Source organism: Manis pentadactyla, chromosome 16 (assembly GCF_030020395.1).
Source record: "Manis pentadactyla isolate mManPen7 chromosome 16, mManPen7.hap1, whole genome shotgun sequence".
Lineage (NCBI taxonomy): Eukaryota > Metazoa > Chordata > Mammalia > Pholidota > Manidae > Manis > Manis pentadactyla.
The window spans coordinates 60,217,812-60,230,052 of NC_080034.1; positions in this window are offsets into that span (position 1 = coordinate 60,217,812).

The following is a 12,241-nucleotide window of genomic DNA, read 5'->3' on the forward strand; positions in this document are numbered from 1 at the left end:
GTAGAATACAGAATTTGGCTGGCCTTTGTCTCTGGTTCTTGAGTGGGGGCTTCTGATCCTTGGAATTTCCCAAGTGGTAAAAGTGTCTTTGTTATTAATGGCAGATTCCTAGATAGTTCCAGGGCGGGGGCTGGCCATACGGCGAAGAACCATGTCATTGACAGTTTAGGGTTTATACTAAATGGTATCAGCTCAATCTGCAGGGAAAGAAAAGGGTCTGGAGATTGACTTCAGTTGTGTGGCCAATGATTCAATCAATCAGGGCTACGAGGTGAGAACTTCACACCGATGTGCCCGGAGGGTGATGTGTCCTGAGGTTATCGAAGCTCAGTGTAACCCTCCTGACCTTGTCCCATACGTTTCTTTTGTCTGGTTCTGATTTGTATACTTTATAATGAAACTAATGGAAAGTAGAGCCCTTCCCTGAGTTCTGTGAATTGTCCTGTCAAACTATTGAACTTGAGGGTTAGTGGGAACCCCTGTATTTGTAACCAGCTGGTAACAAGTGTGAGTGGCCCTTGGGATCCTCAGCACTTGCACTGAGGGGAGGGCAGTGGTGTGGAAAGGTGGCTATAGCCTGTGAAATTTGACCTGGTAGAATTACACTGTAGGCTTTATGCTTAACAAGTATTTGTGAGTAACTGTTAGCATTCTCTGAACTGTAACCCGAGTCCATTTCCCCAGATGATTTTTATCTAAAACCCACTTTACATTCTAGATTCTTCCTTGGTCAAAGTGCACAGAATTCCATTCAAATTTGACCAGGATAATAGACCAATAATATGGCTTAGCAAAATGAAAATAGGTATACATTCTGATATCACATTTGCTCTATGTGGTTAAGAAGTTAACAGGTTATACATAATGATGCTCAAAACCGTTGTGTGCTTCTCACTAATTAAGCCCTTAACAGTGTTTTCCATTATGTGTTTGAGCAAAAGTTTTTCTATTTTCACTTATTTAGCTTTTCATGTGTCTCCCTTGAATGTCTTTGTACTTACCCATTGAGCCAACCATCTTAACCTTTTTAACAAATACTGTAACATTACTGACTTGACTGCTATTTTAAAATTTTAACACCATATAGTCATCCATTCTCACTGGGTCAAATGTGAGCATGGCATTAAAATAGATGCTGAGGATGCAAAAAGGAATCAAATATAACCCTCACTCTTAGGGAACACCTATTTGCTATGAAGATTTGCTACAATCTCTATAAAAATACATTAAAAAAGCTATGTTGGGGTTTCCTGGCAGTCGTAAGGTATCTCATTAGCCTTAAGTTTTCAAAATAGCCATTCCCCAGCTTCTGCAACTTTAATATTCATTTGAATCACCCAAGGATCTGAAAAAGGGAGGATTTTAATCCACAGGATTGGCTTGGAGTTTTGAGATTTTGCTCCAACAAGACAATGCTGCTAGCTGAGGCACCATACACAAATATTGAGGGCTTAGACTCTAACTCCGGGTATTTTCAATATCAAGGCATCTTAAGTTATTTGGCTAATTTTCACCTGATCTCCTTCCATTTACTTTTTAAACTTTCCAGTCTGCATAGCCTATTTAACCTTTCTCAGAGTGTCTGTTGAAACTGAGCAGAAACCTTAACCATGTTGTAAAGTTGGTGTAAGTGAAGAGTTCTTTATCATTTATGTGTATGAGTGAAAGATTTAATATTCATTACTTTCGCCATAAATGTTACTTTTAAAAAATCTTCATGAAAGGAAGATAAACCCAGAATTTCCTGCCAGTACGGTCTGTTGTTTTAATTTCATGTCATGCAGTTAGAATAATTTTATACTATTTTGTAGTGACGTTATGAAGGAAATATGTTCACTTACAGGGGATTCGGGAAGGAGGACTTAATACTTAAGGGATTCTTCTGCGACTTTAATCACAAAATGTGTTTTATTAAATATCTTAATAAATAATCATTAATGTGTTTTATTAAATATCTTAATCCTATGATATGCCCCAAAATTTCTGAAACAATTAATTTGACCATTTTAATCAGTTTTACACAAATGATAAGATTTAAATAGGTGGAATAAGTAAAATGTGGATAACTATTCACAATAGTTAATGATAGAAATGAGACCTTGTTGTCTATTACAGATTTCTTTGCAGGACCCACCTCCCATTTTTTTCTCATGCCAATTACAATGAAAGGAGTGAAAATCAAATAGGCTCAAGTGTATATTGTGTTTCATTTCTGACTCAACAGGATATGAGAGCACTTGGGAATTGATTTTTGTATATGTTCTGAAAAAGTCCACTAATGTATCTTAATTTAATTGTGTAAAGCTTTTTTTTGCTTTATATATATATATCCAGAGAAGATTTGTAATGTCAAGTTACCATCTTTTCTCTAGTTTCTAACTATATTTTAATTCATAGAATGTTCGTGTTCAATATCTGTTGCTAATCTCAGGACTGTTTAGATATTTGACACCTCTCATTAAATCAAAGTTGATTGAAATGCCTGTTCTTCAAAAGGTTTGATCTCAGAAGGTAGGGTGGGGCTGGGGGAAATTTACTGTAAAATGCCTGCAAGCATACCCACAACCAGTTCGGGTCATACAGATGTCTGTCTTTAAACAGCTGGGAGTTGCTGCTGGATTCAGGAAAAGCACAGAACCAGAGGAGCGCCCTGGCCCTGTTGGCAAGGCGGCTGACGGAGCAAGTCCACACTTACGGGACTAGCACAGATGGTGAGGTGCGCAGGCTGACGGTCAGATACTGAGCAAGAGAGAAATTTGCCCTTTCAAATGTCCCGGCTTTTTCATAAATTCTGAAAGTTAATCTTACTAGCATGTATTTATTTGTTCACTCAGTTCTTAGTAGCTTGCTATTCTCATAAAATCAAGGCGTGGGTAGTAATTTTTTCCCCTGAATCCTGAGGTTTTGTCTATTCACAAAGTTTTTAAGACGGCCTGGTAGTTTGACTTTCCCCCCTCCCCTGGGACTCCTATGATGTTATCTCCACTCCCGTATCCCTGGGCTGTTCTTTCATGGTTTCCATCTCTTTGCTGTTTCCTGCTGCTTCTAGAAAAATTTTTCAATCTGACCTCTCAACATTTATTTATTCTTTATCTATTCAACTTGCCATTTATCCCATTGTAGTGATGCTTTTTTAAATTCCAATTATTATATTTTCACACATTTCAACTTGGATTTTTCTGATGATTTCTTGATGTTGCTTCATGTTAGCATTTTCCCTTATTTCCCAAATTTCTCGATATTATTTCAAATTCCTGAGTTCCCTGTCCTGTTTCTGATAGTAGATATTTTTAATGAGTAATCACACACTTTTGTATTGTGCAGGCGTTAAGGATTGCCCACTGCCTCCTCACCACACACCATGCCGCTTCCCAGCCATACTCCAAGGTTCAAGACGATCTTTCAGGACTTCTCACTTTTGGTATTTTTTTTTCCCCTAGAATGTCTACCTGCCCGCCCCCACTCCCTCTCCCCTTCTCTCTACCTCTCCGTGTCTCTCAAGTTTCTCCAGAGATGTTTTAGGAAGAAGCCCACAGCCTGTATTAGTTCACCATCTTGCCAGGAGTCAAAACTAAATAAGAAGGAAGTTCTCCCAGTTCTTTGCCTTAGAGATTTACACTAATGACTATCAGCTTTGCCTCCCCAATCCATGCAAATAATAGCTTGCTGACTGCTATTTTGATTCAATTTATTTTAGAATTATTGGTACATTTACCAGTTTAAATTGGCAAAATTCAAATTTAAGCAGTGAGATTTGTAATATTTAACAATCTGAGTATAGAGTTCATCTTTCAGGAGGACAATTAAGTGATGGAAATACAACATAGAATTCAGTCATTAAGTTTTATACCATGGTTAATTAGCTAAGATTGTTTTTATTACATCTGGGTGGTTGTTTGGGATTGGAAAATCTTACGACACCTTAAAGCTTTGAATATTTGAGATGATGCCAATTCATGTTCCTTGTTAAGAGTTCCCCATTGTGCTGTTCAGTGCCCAGGGAAGGAAGCAACACCCAAACAAAACCCTGTGAAACAGGAAAGGCAGAAATAATTTCTGTTGTGCAGACATAGAAACAAGCTAAAATAAGCTAAATACCATCCCTGAGGTTCCCGTGTGGTAAGAGGCAGTGGGCCTGGAGCCCGTTTCCATGACTGCATCCTAGTGCCTGTCTGATAACCCACCGTTCCTGAACCTCCATGACTTCCAGCCACCACACCACCAGGTCAGGACCGGCATCCTCCCCAGTTCTGCTTCTGTGTCCTCCCAAAGCACTTACCACCGCCTGCCTTCTCTTGTCCGCTAAAATTGAGCAAGACTTACTCCAAGGAAGGGCTTTTGTGAGCAATCTGCTGGTGCCCTATTAACCATCTCAGTACACTGCCTCCTCAACCAGTCTTTGAGGCAGGCACAAATGTGGTGAAAGAAGGGATTTTCTGCCAGTATCCCTGATCAGTCAAATCCACCCATGAGTCAGCAGGAGGGCCCATCTTACAGGTAAGCATGGGTAACAGGACTTGATCATAGGGAGAGGGGTTTAGGGGCAGTGGAGGTGGGGTAGAGGGTAAAGGACTGGTGAGAGTGTGAGTTTCAGGGCAAGTGCGGAGCAAGGATTGGATCCTGGAACAGGAGAAGGACAATGGTGGAGACACTGGTGAAATCTGAATAAACCCTGTAGTTCAGTTAGTAATATCACTGATGTTCATTTCTCAGTTTGAAAAATGCTTGCTATATTGGGTACATGACTCCATGAAGTGCACATGGGAGCTCTTTCTATTCTACTCTTCAGTAAATCTGAAATGACTTCAAAATAAAAAATTTTTAAATAGAAAGTTCTTTGCATCAAAAGATATCACTAAGAAAGCAAAAACACAAGCCATGGAATGGGAGAAGAAATTCACCACACAAATATAAATAAAAAAGAACTTGTTTCTAGAAATGTGAGAAAAGCCCCTTTAATCTATAAGAAAAAAGCCCAACACAAAAATTGGGAAGAGATTTGAGTCATTTCACAAAAAAAGGATGACCAAATGGTCATAAATATATGAAAAGGTACTTAACCCATTAGTCTTCAGGGAACTATAAATTTAACCTCAAGTGAAAATCTACTACAAACTTACCAAAGGCTAAAATTAGAGATGGTAACTACTAAATACCGACAACCATGTGAAGAAAGAGGAATTCTCCGATACCTGGTAGAGATGTAAATTGGCACAGTCCCTTCAGAAAGCTCTGGGGCATTATCTACCAGGTTTGAATAGAACATAGCCAGTGAACCAGCGATCCTATCCACACGCACATACATGTGTGTACCTATGTGCATATGCACATCAGGACACAGTATTCAGAGCAGCATTGTTCATATGTGCAAAAACTGAGAATCATAGAATGGATAAAAAATACTGTGGTATATACATATTGTGGAATGGATATGAAAGATTGACAAGAATAAATCTCACATTTGCACTGTTGCATGGAAGGATGTAGATACAAAAGAATATAAACTATGGTTCCATTTATACAAAGTTCCCCAAAAAAGGCAAAGCAAAACTCGAATGTTTAGGGATGCATGTTTTGGTGGCAGATTTATCAAGAAAAGCGAGGGAGTAATCAAAGACAATTGCATTTAGGGGAACGAGGGAAGGCAGAGCCACGGCAGGAGGGGCTGTACCGTGTTTGGCAATGTTCTGTTGCCCTCTCTGGTGATTACACTCTGTGCCCTTTCATACAACCACTGGGCTGTATCTTTTTATCTGGTACAGTTTTCTAGAGTATGAGTATTTCCACAGTGAAACAGATTTCTAAAAGGAAATAGGCAGGAAACAGGAAACATGTTCTTCAGGAGATGACTCAGTAGCTCTCTACCAAAGGGGAAATCTTAGACCAACCCCTGTGCTTACTTCTTTGTCTTAAATCTTGTTTTCCTTGTCCACTGAGATCCATTCCTTCATTTTGGACTTCATCAGACACTTTTAATAAAGTATGAGATTTCCTCTAACAGTGCCTTCTCTCTATTAGAATATCTTTAGGGAGCTAAAGGTGCAGGCAGAAAGAGTTGTTCTTTACTTAAAGACAGTGGCAACAAAAGGATGTAACTTATGCACATGTGCCTACCTACATATACATGTGTATTTTTAAGCCCTACGTCAAAGACAGTATATTTGACTTTAAGAGATGTATTCATTCACTAGATACATTTTCATCACATGCTGCATTAAGCGTTTTCCATTTAGAAGACAGATCTAAAAACACTAGTCTTATCATTCCTCCGTTTGCAATTTAAGTATAAAACCCTGCCAGTGTTGCATCCATTAGAATAAAACAGTCTTGGAAATTAAGCACTAATTTCCCCCTCAAATGGCCATTTCTGGTTGTTGTTTTTTCTTTCTAATTACCACTGTAATGAAGTGGCCAGTATTATGGTAGGAAGTGATTTCAAAAGCAGCAATTGCTTACATGAATCATATAATTTATTGACCCCCTATTGTGAGTCAATCCCTGTTTATAGAAAATGCATGTGCAGACTCCATCTCTGCTGAGACTAAAATAATTTGGGGATAGCAAATCATACTTCCAGCTCAAAAGAGTAGGCTTTCAAGCATTTAACTCAAGCAAAGAGGAAGAGGAAAGACCTGTTTTCAGTGTAGGATCATTTTGATTAGTCATCTCTTGCTCTTAGCAGCAGATTTTCAAAACCTTAAAACACTGCAACATTAATAGCACATCTGATAAGGATAACTTGTACCAAACTAGGTATGGTAAAAGGTACTTAGGTTATAAAGCACTGTAAAAATATTAATTTTTGTTAAGTTTTTCATCTGACCATCCTCTTCCATACCATTGGACATCCATCCACTCTGCTTCTAACACAGCTTTTTCTAAGTAAAGCTTAGCCAAAATACCTTGCTTTCATGGTTAAAAACGAATTTCTTTTTTATGTTGGCCATATCCCATGTAAACTTCTGATCATTCGGTGTCCCCTTATTTTCTATCAAATGACTTCAATGTGGTCAAGCAAAGGTCACAGCTTCCTGCCTGTGAATTACATGTGCGAACAGGGTTATGCACCGAGCTTTTAGCTGCTTTACTAAACTGGTTTTGTGATCATTTACCCCAAAACAAAGAGTAATAAGTATGTGCTCCATTCGTTCAGATCAGCACCATCGAAGTAAATGGGAGTGGCATCTAGAAATGGGCCATCACGGCCTATTTGAAAATGAATGGTGCTGAGGTCTGCCGTAAACTCTCACAACTGGGGGTTCTCTGATGGAAAAATACAGAAAATGATAATACTGACCATTGCAATCACTTAGATTGTAGATCAAATTATCACTCTCATATGTAAGAAATCAATAAACTCTTACCAAGTGGTTGACACTACTGCTGGTTGCAATTTGGTAAGAAATTAGAGAAATCAGCATCTCTTGTGGGCATTTCTGGGTCTTACTTGGACCCTCTGTTGTCCCCAAGGGTCTTTCTTCCTCCTGTAGCTTTAGTTGACCAGTGACGTATCCAGAGTAAGCACATGCATAGAAGTAGGAAATGCAACCTGATCCTTGGAAGAAACTCTCCTGCCAGCTAAGAAAATTCAATCTGTGAACATTTACCATCTATGCAAAATAACTGTTGCATGAAGATACTCTTTCTTCATTTTGAGAAAACAGAAGCCTGCCTAAAAAGGTGATGAAATCTCTGTCTCCAAATATAATAATAAGGAAAAACTGGAGTGACCGGAAAAAGATCAGAGGTTGGGGAAGAGAGGGAAGGGAAGGATGAACAGATGAAGCACAGATGAAACTATTCTGTGTGAAACTGTAATATTGGTTACATTCATTATACATTTGTCAAAACCCCTAGAGCTGCACACCACAAAGAGTGAGCCTTAATGTAAACAGTGGACACTTACTGTAAACTAATATAGTTGATAATAGTGTGTCGATATTGAACATTAATTGTAACAAATGAACCATAGTAGTAAAGAATGTTATAATTGGGAAACTGCATTTGGGGGGAAAGGGGGGCCAGTGGAGGGGAAGGAGATGCATATATGGAACACTATATTCTATCTGCTCAATTATTCTGTAAATTTAGAACTGTACTAAAAAATGGGGTCCACTAGCTTTCAAAAGACATTAGAAGGGAACAAAGAAACCAACGATGGTAGGCAAGGAATGCCTTAAACTCTTACTGGAGATCTGGACATAAGTCCGCAACCCCCAAGCTGGCTTCAAGATGGTGTGAGTTCTACATAAAACTGAAATCCTTGAAGAAAGGAATAGACTTAAAAGAATGATAAACTTTTTGAAGTTTTACAATTCCTATATTCATCTGAGCCATATCAGAGAAATAAAGAAGGGAAATCCATTAGGCATTCATTAAAAAGAGTTGCTTGCTCATTGTGAAAAAATGGGATGGGGTGAGAACATGGAAATAAATCATTTTAAATGCTAAAATATATATATAATATAAAATATATTTTAGATATATAGATATATATAAACATCTGTTGAAAGAATCCAAAATGACAAGGACATTAAAGGCAAAGACCAAATATGCCAGTACCAAGAGGTTGGGTGGAGAAGCAGCATAAGTGAATAGATGAAGATGATGAACAGCCAAAGTAGTTGGATAGCTGCACGTAGCTCACACACTGAAACTCAGATTTCGATTACAGTCAGGCTGCAAAGGGGGATGGGAGGGCTTGGAGTCGGGTTTTGCCTTCTGGGAATAGGAAGCCATTGCGGGGTGCTCGGCTGGAAGCAGCATGATTTAGCTGGGTTCTTCAGGAATGATGGGGGCCAAGCGGCAGGGATGCTGTTTTAGAATAATGCAGAGCGGACCTGAGGAGGACTGTGGTGCAGGGATACTGAGGAGCCTGAGACATAGAGGAGGCAGAACGGTAAGGCTTGAAAAGAAAGGACTTGGGAATGACTCCTAGGTGCCACTGACCACAGGGAATGGAGGAGGAGCAGAGGGAGGGACCAGAGGCAGGGAGGGCAATGGATTCCACTGGGCGTATGTGACATTTAGTTTCCGATGGGCCCTCCAGGCAGTACCATCCAATAAGAAAGAAATGGGATGTTGGTTCTACAGGTCAGAATGGTCTGCACTGAAGATAAAGTCACTGTTCCACAGAGCAGAGGAAATTGAATGCATGAGACCCCCGAGGGATGTCATGTACACTGAGAAGGAGAAAGGCCGCAGGACAAAACCAAAACCACCAGCATCTAACAAGCAAGCAGAGTGAAACAGTCCCACCAAGGATCTAGAGGAAACTGGACAGAAAGGGAGAACTGAGAGGCTGGGGCCGTGGAAGGCAAGAGGATTGAAATGTTATGCTCTGGTGAAGAATGTTACCAAGTATTTTCCTTCCTCATTTCTGAAGTATTTTAAAAAGTCACAAAAGAAAATAAAATGATGTGCTATCTATGTATCTTCTAACTTGGAAATATTAAACATGTAGCTGAGTTGAATCAATGTAATGATAATGGAATGCCAAATAAGAATTAATTTAAAAATCGTTGCATTCCGTTTAATAGCACTAGAATCAAGAGAAGAAACACTGCTGGCATCTCTTCGTGTGATTTGCCACACAACCGTGGCTCATGCATTTGCAAACTTCTAAGAGAAAAAGTAAAGCAATACAATGTGCCCTCGCCTTGGAGTCAGAAATCTGAGTTTTGATATGTTTCCTGCCACTTATCAGCAGTGGGCAAATCACTTAACCTATCTGAGGTCCAACAAGGAGATGGAAAATTCTGGAAATTAAATAAACTGAGTATATTTTTTACAGTTCAATTCATATTCCGAAACCCTTTTGTACTCAAAGCATACTACCAGATACTAAAAAATTTGATGGCATTCTGGGGCTTAGTTAATATTTTCTTTTAGCATAGGACCTGCTTAGAGAGGAACAGGTACCCCTGAGACCACAGCATTCCTCTCTCCGTGAAGATTCTTGGGAAAATGCCATGCAGAGGCCCAGTGGCTGAGAACTACTTAACCATGCCTGTGTAAAGAGCAAAAATTGGTGTGCAATTTAACATTTTTATTAGACCTGTTGACTTTTTTTTTTTCATCCCACAGGTAATCTGGCCTATAATAGAAACAGAACAAAGCTCTTCGTCTCCTCCTCCTGTCTGGTCTGTTTATATGTCACTGCAGCTGGGCAGGGACCTCTCCATTATATCCTAAGTCTGTACAATAAATAACGGTAGATGCTGAAAACCCCTCACAACAAATGGAGTGGTGCATAACACACGGTCCTCGCAGAATTACCACAGCAGGGAAGACTGGCAGCCCATTTATTACGTTGGTCAGTTTGAAGAATAAGAGAGATAATTTGCTTCCTAGAAATGATGAAACTAAAACACATAACCCTTGTTACACTAAGCTGGGATATTGCTTGTCTTCATTTTGTTTTTCTTTCTAAATAGGTTTGCTGGGACATCATTTACATAAAGTAAAATTCATCCTTTCTCATATACAGTTCCATAAATTTTGACAAACACATACAGTGGTGTAACATATCATAGTTACACTACCCAAAAAATTTCCCCATGACCTCTACACTCAACCTCTCCACCAGCTCTGGGCCACCAATGACATGTTTTCTGACTCTATAGTTTTATCTTTTCCAGAATGTCATTTAAAATGGAATCAAAGACTATTTGCAGCCTTTTTGGTCTGACTTCTTTCACTTCTTTCAGACTTAATGCATTTAGAATTCATCCCTATTGTGGAGTGTATCAGTAGACCATCCCTTTTCATTGCTGAATAATATTTCATTATATGAATGTACCACAGTGTATCATTTCACTTGTTGATGGACCATTTTGGTGATTATGAATAAAATTACTATAACCATTTATGTAAAGATTTCTATATGAACATATATTTTATTTCTCTTGAATAAATAAGTACCTAGGAATGGGATCTTTGTTCCATATGGTAAGTACATGTTTAACTTTTTAAGTAGCTTCCAAACTGTTTTCCAAAGTGGCTTTCCCATCAGCAACATATGAGTTACAGCTGTATCCTCACCAACACTGAGTATTGTATGATCTCTAAATTTCAGTCATTCTAATAGATGTATAAATGTATCTCATTGTGATTTTAATACGCATTTCTCTAATGAGTATGATATTGACTATCATGTGCTTATTTCTCATCTGTATATCTACTTTGGTATAGTGTCTGTTCATTTAGGTAAAAGGTGAAAGTTAATCTTTTGCCCATTTCTTAATTGACTGTTTCCTTATTATTGAGTTTTAGTAGTTCTTTCATATTCTAGATACAAGTTCTTTAGAAGATACATTTTTTTGCAAATATTTTCTTCCAGTGTGTGGCTTGTCCTTTTTCAATAATATTTTTCAAAGGGCAGGAGCTTTTAATTTTGATGAAGTCCAATTTATTGTTTTCTTTTGTAGATCATTCTTTTCAATCATTTCCAGTAAAGCTTTGCCTTACCCAGGATCACAGAAATTTTCTCCTATGTTTTCTTCTGTATGTTTTATAGTTTTAGGTTTTATATGTAGATCTAGTTATCCTTTTTGAGCTAATATTTGCAAATAATGTGACGTATAGGTCAAAGCGCATTGCTTTGCATATGAATTTTCAATTGTTCCAGCATCGCTTATTAGAGAGATGTTCACTTCTCCAGTAAACTGTCTTTATACTTTTGCTCAAAAATCAACTGACTATATATGCATAAATCTAACTCTGAACTCCATTCTATTCCATCAATTTCTGTATCTATTTTTTGCCAACACTACACTGTTTGATTACTCTAACTTTAAAATAAATCTCAAAACTACATACTGTGAGTCCTACAACTTTGTTCCCCTTTTTAAAAACTGTTTAATCTAGTTCCTGTGTCTTTCCATGTACTTTTAAAATCAGCTTGTCAATTTCTTTTAAAAAATTGTCACTAGGATTTTGATTGGGATTGAGTTGAAACTATAGATCAGTTTGGGAGAATTGACATTCCAACAATATTAAAATTTCCAATCCATTTATATTATATATCTCTATTTATTTAGGTTTTCTTTGATTTCTTCCATCAGTATTTTGTAGCTTTCAGCATATATATCTTGTACATGTTGTTAGATTTATACCTATGTATTCATAGTTTGAGTGTTATTATAAATTGTACTTTTAAAACTTCAAGTTCCAATTTCTCATTGCTGATATATAGAAATACAATTGTTTTTTCTATACTTATTGGCATTTTATTGTCACA